This window comes from Zingiber officinale, chromosome 1A (assembly GCF_018446385.1).
Source record: "Zingiber officinale cultivar Zhangliang chromosome 1A, Zo_v1.1, whole genome shotgun sequence".
In the NCBI taxonomy this organism is placed as follows: domain Eukaryota; kingdom Viridiplantae; phylum Streptophyta; class Magnoliopsida; order Zingiberales; family Zingiberaceae; genus Zingiber; species Zingiber officinale.
Genome location: NC_055987.1, coordinates 17,007,981 through 17,017,372, shown reverse-complemented (window position 1 = coordinate 17,017,372; position 9,392 = coordinate 17,007,981).

Genomic DNA, 9,392 nt, shown 5'->3' with positions numbered 1-9,392 from the left:
CTCTACGTGTGCTGCGATTCGAGTTGCTTTGAAGATTGGACTACTTTGCATGGCTGAGCTACCTCAGCCAAGCCATCGGGTCAGTCGAGGGTCAAGTCGTCATGTGCTAAGATGTTGAGTCAATCGAGTGTTGAGCCGTCGAATGTTGAGTCATCGAGTCAACCGACTGCGGAATTGGAAGAGTCATCCAATTATCAAATGTCACCCGAGCCCGAATAAGTCACTGGACATAGTCAACAAAGCTATGTAAAGTATTCAGAAAGTAATCTTAAGTCCAAGTAGGTCTCCAAGTGCTCAAAAATAGAGACATCGAAACCTACATTTAACTTAGTTTCTTAAAACGGATTCGCCCTCCTCCGGCTATGCTTTGAGATTACGAAAGATAACTATTTCCCGGGATACAATGACAAGCAATCACCATCAAGCACTAGTGGTCGCAGTGAACTGAGTTCGTACCTGAATACTATCACAATGATTCTACCGAACGAAAATGCATGACAAAGAGGAAAAATTAGAAGAAAAAAGTGAATGGAGATTTCTTTTTATTGCTTCCGCTTCTCATTACTTAAGGTCATGGAGGGCCTCCTTATATAGGAGCTTCATAACTCTGTTGCTCTCAGGAACTAACGACTTGGGATTTACCCCATCATACATCTATGGCTTGTGTACCTGCATTTACCTCTTCCCATATCTGTGGGGTCGACACTAGGGGGCCGCTAAGGTAGAGGATCTACCTTTTTATTTTCATAACTTCATTGTAGTAAATAACCGAATAAAGATCATTTATCGTCATTAAATGCCAAGCTAGAAACATCAACCACCGACCACAAATGGTCGATCGTTTCACTCTACGGTTATAGATTTTCAATTAATCATCGATTAATTCATCCATTACTCACTTACATAGTTTGCAAAAAATTACATGTAGTAAAGCATTGATTGATTCACTTGGGCAAATTTTGCTCCTATTGGTCTAGCATTTGAAGTGCAGGTCATGTTTGCACATGAGTCAACTTGGTTCAATAATATTCGGACCCTAAATTTGCATTCCTATGGGCCCTCATATGAGAGAGAGTCTCTCCTCATGCATACGTTCATAATATCAATGCTTGTGAAACATTATAAATGAACCACAAATTCTCAAATGTGGAGGGACTAAACTCTCATTCACTATTCGGGAGACCATTTTCATCCATATCTTTATTTCCATTCATATTTTCAATAATCATCTACATGAATGGGTATGTATTAACATTCAATAGTTGAGTCCAGTATAGGACATGTAAGTTTTACCCTTTGAACCTTCCCATGTGAAGACATGTTTGCTTATTAGCTGATAATAAACACAATGTCCTTGAATTGTTCTGCCATCTATGAAAGCATTGACATCAGTTTGCATCGGTGTATTTGTTCTTAGCCATAAATATAGATGGTTTTGTGAGACATTCTAAAAATTCTCCAATTCTTTTCGAAAGAGCCTCACTTTTTTCCACATAGGTGATCTCTTAACAGTATTCCATATTACTCTATTAGATTATTGAAAGACGTATGTTTAACCTCCATCCTTTCACTGGGTAGTTTCCCCACCTAGTTGATATAGTTAGGTTGTCTCATTCCTAGTTCATAGGATCTTTGATATGCATATGTTGAGTTTCCTTTACACTAATATTTTGTATCGGTATTAAGCTTATCCCTCGTAATAAGCTTGCAACTAACTCTCAAGTTTAACCTTTTGATTAATATATCTGCTAGGTTATCCTTTGACTTTATATACTCAATAGTGATAACTCTCGTACGTTAATCATAGTTATCTAATGATATTGTATCTATGACATATATGTCTAAACTTACTATTATATAAATAACTTTATGATTGGTCAATTGTTGATTGACTATCGCAATGTGTGCAAATTACCAACACAAGTTTTGGCCATCTGGGAATATTTTTTAAGAATTGTTGTAGTTACTTAGTCTATTCACCATATTTGTTAAGAGCTACAACTCATACTCTATCGTGGATCTATCACTACGATTTGGTTATAAGATTTCCATGAAATGATTTCACCTCCTGAAGTGAATACATATCCACTCGTAGACTTAGAATCTTTCGTGCCCGATATCTAATTAATATCGTTGTATCCTTCGATCACAATAAGATATTTCATATAACATGGTCCATATTCATGAGTATATCTTAAGTATCTCAGTATTGTTGTTATCTCTTTCCAGTACTCAACATTGAGATTACTCATGTACCGACTTAGTTTACTCATTGCACAGGCTAAGTCAGGTCATGTATAACTTATCAAGTACATCAGACTTCAAATCACTCTGGAGTACTTGAAAATTCACTTGCAACGTGAGTGGTTTTACTTCCTAGAAGAAGATTCACAAGTTCCAAAGTATGGTTTTTCAAAATAGAGTTAATTTCATATATAATTCTCTCTTTTAGTGAGGTCCATCAAAAGAGATTATAGCTTTTGAGTAATTTTGCGCATCATTTTCCAACATGAAAATGATAAAGTCCATTATGAAGGATTTTTCCACCAGATCTCTTATACTTCGTTTGAGCTCAACTTCAATTAGTTTATCCTCTTCTTCTTCTTCTTCCTATATTAAATATGCCCATTTTGAGGAACTTGTTTCCTCTTAAGTCTTATAAAAAATACATGTTCAAAGAATGAAGCATTTCCAATTCAATTATCAAGTTCTTATGTATCTAAGGTATTTGAGACTCATACATAAGATGTTGGATTGTAGCATACATGAGAGGGGTGTGAATCATGTGGTTTTAGAAAACTTATCTTTTTTTTTTATTTTATAAAACGAGTATGAAACGGAAAAGATAGAAACAGAAACAAAAAAATAAGAACTCGATCAGTTACTTGGTTCAGAGCTTTCGGTGACTCCTACTCCAAGATCCACAATCTCATGGACCGTATCGATGGAAAATTCACTATAATTCTCTTCTAGAACTGGCAGAAGAGGGAAACATGTAAAATAGAAAAGATAGGATAAGTGTAACAAGTTACACTTTCCTTTATGCAGTAATTAAGTACACAAAGAAACTTTGTTACTCAACACTTGTAGATTATTGGATTGAACTCGATGTTGGATGGTTACTCAACAGTAGTCGAGCACAGCAGCATCGTAGTAGAGTAGCAGCATGTTGTTGGAGCGGTAGGAACGTCGAATGGTTACGCAAAAGCTTATAGAAGGGATGTGTAGAATGCACTAACCGAAGCTCTCTTTTATTGAGCATTGAAGGTGCCTTCAAGCCAATGGAAAGGCACCTTCAACCCCAAGGTTTTATCCCCCAAAAATCGACGATTATCGTCGATGAAGCCTTCTACCTTATCCGATCGAAGGTGTCTTCAAGGCTATCCAAGGCGTCTTCCATCACCCAGCTCAAGGTGCCTTCCATGCACAAGAGGCGCCTCAGGTACTGCTCACCCGAGAATAAATTTGCTCCTTTCATTTTGAAAAATGTGTTAGTCCAAGAAAATAAAATATACCTTGTAAAACCTAGTTAGCACAATAAAAATAAGCAGTATTAATTAGACTCTGTCTTCTCAAGACCAAGTTCTCGTCACAATCTAAATTTAAGTTTCCAAAATAGACCTAAATTAGACCTACACCTAAAGTCCCTAAATGGGACTCGTCCTCATGGAACACTCTCCTCCAGTGACTTACCTTACTTACCTTGTAGAATCATTTGACTCTCCCTCGGTCCACCTAGTCTTCCCGCTAATTATCAAATCTGTAGATCCAACTGGATTTCGGCCAGCTGTCAGTCCCACTGATTCAGTCGGACTTCTCACTAGATATCAGGTCACTTCTTGACCTATCTGAACTTCTACACTATCTATCAGGTCCTCCAGACCTAGTTGGATTTCAGCTTAGTGTCAAACCAGTCAAGTCCTATACACTTGGTAGAGAGATTAGATCATAACACATCTATCTTTAATCCACTTGTCATTCATCAAAACTTAGGTTTGACCATTGGTGCCAACTATACCAATCAATCTCCCTCCTTTTGATACAATGACAACCTGAGTTAAAGTTAGAAAAAAAATAATACAACAAGAAATAGCAATATGAAAATGATTCAAGAAAAATTAATTTATTTTTGAATTTATTCTCTTGATCATTTTTAGGGTTAAGTTTTTCAGATTTTGTTAGTTTTCTTACTTAAATCCTTACTCTCCCCCTTTAGTGTTCATCAAAAAATATTCAACTAAGTAAGAGAAAGTATAAAACAAATAACTAGATTAAGTAAGTACATTAAGCAATACACTCTTTCAAGATAAGAATTTTTATAAAAAAAAATTGTAGGTCTATTTCAGGGAGGATGAAATGATTTTCAAGAAAATTTTCAACATATTTAGAAAAATTTTGAAAGGGATTTTCAAAATAAAAGGTTTTCAAGAATTTTGAAAGTTAAATTTTTTATAAACAAAATATTTTGCTAAGATAAACTTTGTAAGAACTTTATAAACCATTTGCCAAGGCAAATTTCAACACACTTTTCAAAAGTAATTTTCAAAATGATTTTCAAGGTAGTGTTGTAAAGTAATTTTTAAAGTTTAATATCCAGAGTAACTTTTGAAAGTTAATTTTTCAATCAAGTTTTGAAAATATTTTTTCAAACCAATTTTCAAAGAAATTAAGCAAATTAGTTTTGGAAATATTTTCAAAATAAGTTTTAAAAGAATTTTTAAACCAATAGTTTGTAAAATTTTTCAAAATAAGACTCATGGAAAGTACTTTTCAAATATTCTCTCCCTTAACCTGATATTATTTTAAAAATAATATTCATCTAAAAATTTATCCTTAAATGTCTAATCTTTAATTACTGACTAACTACTAGAAGATAACAATATTCACTTGGTTAGTCAAGTTAAGTGTATTGTCCAGTTAGGTTTTGCTGAAAAATGACTACTTAACTTGATCAATGTACTTTGAATTTTTCACCCAAACTTATATTAATACACTGATATAAGCATCGGAAGTCCAGGCAAAAGGCCTAAGCATCTCACACCATTCTAAGTTTTTGAATACACAATCAAGGTAGACCTAGTGTGCTTATGAGATGCTTGTTACTTAGATCTATAGGATCATGCTTTTTAGTGGTTCATCCTAGACTAAGGCTAAAACAAATTTTGGAACACTAAAAAAATGAGATTTTTTTTTAAAGAAATACAAATAAGAGTAGTCTAGTATTTGCAAATTATTTGAAAATTTATTTGATAATAAGAGTCCTATTCTATCATACACATTCCCAGTTTTCTTCTTAAGTTACTAAATTCATATTCTAATAGTGGTTTAGTGAAGATGTCAGTCAGATTTGACTTATACTTAACATAGTTGAGTTCAATATCTCCTTTGAGGATGTGCTCTCTAATGAAGTGATATTTGATTTCAATATGTTTGGCTCTTGAATAATGCATTGGATTCTTAGTTAAATTAATTGAACTTATATTATCAATAAAAATTTTCACATTTTTATATTCTTAGTTGAAGTCTTTTAATGTGTGCCTCATCCATAACAATTGTGTCACACACTTACTCGTTGCTATGTACTCTACTTTAGTAGTAGATAAAGCAATACAATATTATTTTCTACTAAACTAGCTGACAAGTGATGGTCTAAGTAGTTGATATCCACTACTTGTACTTTTTTTAATCTAATTTATAGCTGGCATAGTCTGAGTCAGAGTAACCTATAAGTTCAAAATTAGGTGTTCTAGGATACCAATTCCTACATTTGGTGTGCCTTTCAAGTATCTAAAATTTATTTTTACATTAGTTAAGTGAGATTCCTTAGCACGAATTTGGTATCTAGCACATATACTAACTGCAAATAAAATATCAGGTCGATTTATAGTTAAGTATAAAAGGCTGCCTATGTCACTCCTTTAATATTTTAAATCTATTAGTTTTCTATTTGGGTCGCTATCTAAAGTTGTGTTAGTTGTCATTGGTGTTTTTATTTCTTTAGTATTTTTTATTTTAAATTTTTTAAGTAATTCTTTAGTATATTTTTTTTACAAACATAATTTTCTTCATTTGCTTGTTTTACTTGTAAACCTAAGAAGTATGTTAGTTTACCTACTAAATTCATTTTAAATTCTTATTCCATTAAGGTAATAAACTCTTACAAAAATTCCGAGTTTGTTTAACCAAAATTATATCACCCATATACACTTGGGCTATAAAAATATCTTGCTTAAGTGTTTTTACAAAAAGAGTTTGATCAATTTGACCTTGGTTGAATCCTTTGAAAATTAAATAGGAGGTTAACCTTTCATACAAGGCCCTAGGTGCTTGTTTAAGATCATACAATGTTTTCCTTAGTTTAAACACATGGTTAGGATAATTTAGACTCTCAAACCTAGGTGGTTAACCTACATAGACCTTTTCTTTTATTATCCCATTTAAAAAAGCGGATTTAACATCCATTTGATAAAGTTTAGATCTTTTATGGGCTGCATAACTTAGTAGCATTCTAATATACTCAAGTCTAATTACTGGGACATATGTTTCATCATAGTTAAGTCTCTCTACTTGACTAAACCTTTTAACTACTAATCTAACTTTATTTCTAACAATTTTTCCATTTTCACTTAGTTTATTTCTGAACATCTATTTTGTTTCTATGACCTTTTATTATTAGATAATGGTACTAAATCCTAAACTTTATTTCTTTCAAATTGAATCAGTTTTTCTTACATGGCTATAATCTAGTCTAGGTCAAGTAGGGATTCTTCTACTATTTTGGGTTCAATTTTAGAAATTAAAGATATTTGACTTCGGTTTCTAAATGATGATCTAGTTTGAACCCTTAGGTCTGGGTCACCTATTATTTATCCAGTTGGGTGATCAAAGCTAACTCTTATTATTCTAGATTCAATTTTTCTTTGATCATTTTCTTGTGATTGATTTGGTTCATCTTCATATTCATCTATTTGATTTGGGTTTTCACTTGCCCCCCTAGATCTGTGCTAGATTTAACAAAGTCTATGGGTTGGTATTGAGTTTGAGTTGAGTTAGATTCTTTAGAGTTAGTATTTTCATCGAATTTTATGTTGGTTATTTCTTCAATTCTTAGTGTAGTTTTATTATAAACTCTATTGCCTTTACTGTTTAGTGAGTATCCTACAAAAATTCCATTGTCTACTTTTGAGGTAAATCTTTATAAGTGTTCTCTTGTGTTTAATATGTAAACTAGACATCCAAATACTTTAAAGTATTTAATGTTTGGTATTTTGTTATAATAGAGTTTATAGGATGTTTTGTTATAATTCTTGTTTATTGTTACCCTGTTTTGCACATAGCATGCTATATTTACGGCTTCAACCTATAGATATTTGGATAATTAGTATTCATTAAGCATTGTCTGAGTTACTTCTTATATGTTTCTATTTTTTCTTTCAACTATTCTGTTTTGTTGAGGTATTTTAGGACATGAGAATTCTTGATGATACACATTTTTTAAACAGAATTTAGTAAACCTATGGTTTTAAAACTCTCCACTGTTGTTACTTTTAATTCGTTTGATTTTCGAGTCCTTTTCAATTTCTATTTGTTTATAAAAGTCAGTAAAGGTTTCAAATGTTTCATCTTTATTTCTTAAGAATTTTACTTGGGTAAACCTAGAATATTCATCTATTATTACTAAATAATATATGTTTCCATTAATTGATTTAAGTCCATAAGAGTCAAATAGATCTAGATATAATAGTTTAAGTATTGATTTAGTTTGAGTTTGATTAGTTGATTTGTGAGTTGACTTGGATTGTTTTCTTTGTAGATAAATATTACAGATTATTACATCTAAATAAGATAGTTTTGATAGTCCTCTAACTATTCCATTTAATTTAGTGAGGTTTCTAAAGTTAGTATGTGACAGTCTTTTATGTCATAGCTAGGTTTCCTCTTTTTGTGTCAAATAATACTTAAGTGAAGAGCTGGCTAGGTTAATTATGTAAATATTATTATTCCTAAATCCTTTTAATTTTATTGTGAAGTCGTTTATATGTTTAATTAAACATTCAGTGGATGTAAACATAACCTTATACTCTGAATCACCCAATTGACTAATACTGAGTAAGTTGAATTTAAAATTTTCAACAAGTAATACTTTATGAATAATGAAATTAGACTCTAGTGTTGGTGGATTTTGATATGGAAAATGATCCAAAGTTAAGTTGTCTTGTGATCTAACAAGGTTGATTGAGCTTGCAGGAAAGTCCTAAGTTGTCTTAGGCAAAAGTCCTAGTGGATTCTAGGCAGGTGGAAAACCCTAAGGGGTGGTAACCCTAGGTCCTAGGGGGTGCTGACCTTAAGTGATGGAAAGCCCTAGTTGCGGTTAGGCAGGTGGAAACCCCTAGGGGTGGTAACCCTATGTCGTAGGGGGTGGTAATCGTAGGTTATGGAAAACCCTAGGGGGAGGTAACCTTAGGTCTTAGGGGGAGGTAACCCTAGGTCCTAGGGGGTGGTAACCCTAGGTCCTAGGGGGTGGTAACCCTAGGTCCTAGGGGGTGGTAACCCTAGGTTATGGAAATCCCTAGGGGGAGGTAACCTTAGGTCTTAGGGGGTGGTAACCCTTTGGCAGAAAGTCCAGTCGGTCTGGAGCACTGGTCTGGCAATAGGTGATCTCTCCTAAGAGGAGTAGGTGAGGACACGTTCCCCGTTGAGGGAACAGTAGGCGTCGGTTTGACCTAGGATTTCTAGAGAAAATTCAAAGTCAGAACCGGACAGTCTGAAGGTTGTCAAGTTAATAATTTATATATTAATTGTTATTTGTCTAACTCTGTTTTATAGGAGACTAACACTTTATTGCAGGGATTTGACCTTTATCGGTCGATCGAACGTCTGGATCGGTCCACCGAACCCCAGTACAGCAGGATCAGATTTTTAGAGATCAGACCGAGTTCGACCGAGGGATCGGTCGACCGAACGAGGATAAGTGGTGATGTGGTTGAGCCGAGTTGATCAGATCAAATGAGCTGGGGATCGGTCGATCAAATGGAGAGATCGGTCAACCGAACAAAGAAACTCTATCCGAGCAACAGAACCGGGATTGGAAGGCTGACCGATTCAGGTGGGATTGGTTAACCAAACCTAGGGATTGGTCGACCAATCCAGGTCGAGTCAAGACTTGATCCCGAGATCAAGGGATCTGGATCAAGTTTAAGGAGGCTATAAAAAGGGGTCTTGGCCAGCACTTCAAGGCAACCAAAAATCAGACTACTTGCGCTCCTGTGTGCTGCGATAAAACTCTTCAATAACACTCAACTGCTATGCCAACAATTGACGTTCCTTTCCAACATCTTTGTATTGTCTGTAACTTAGTTTTAATATTGAAATTGTAATTGATTTTGTAAAGA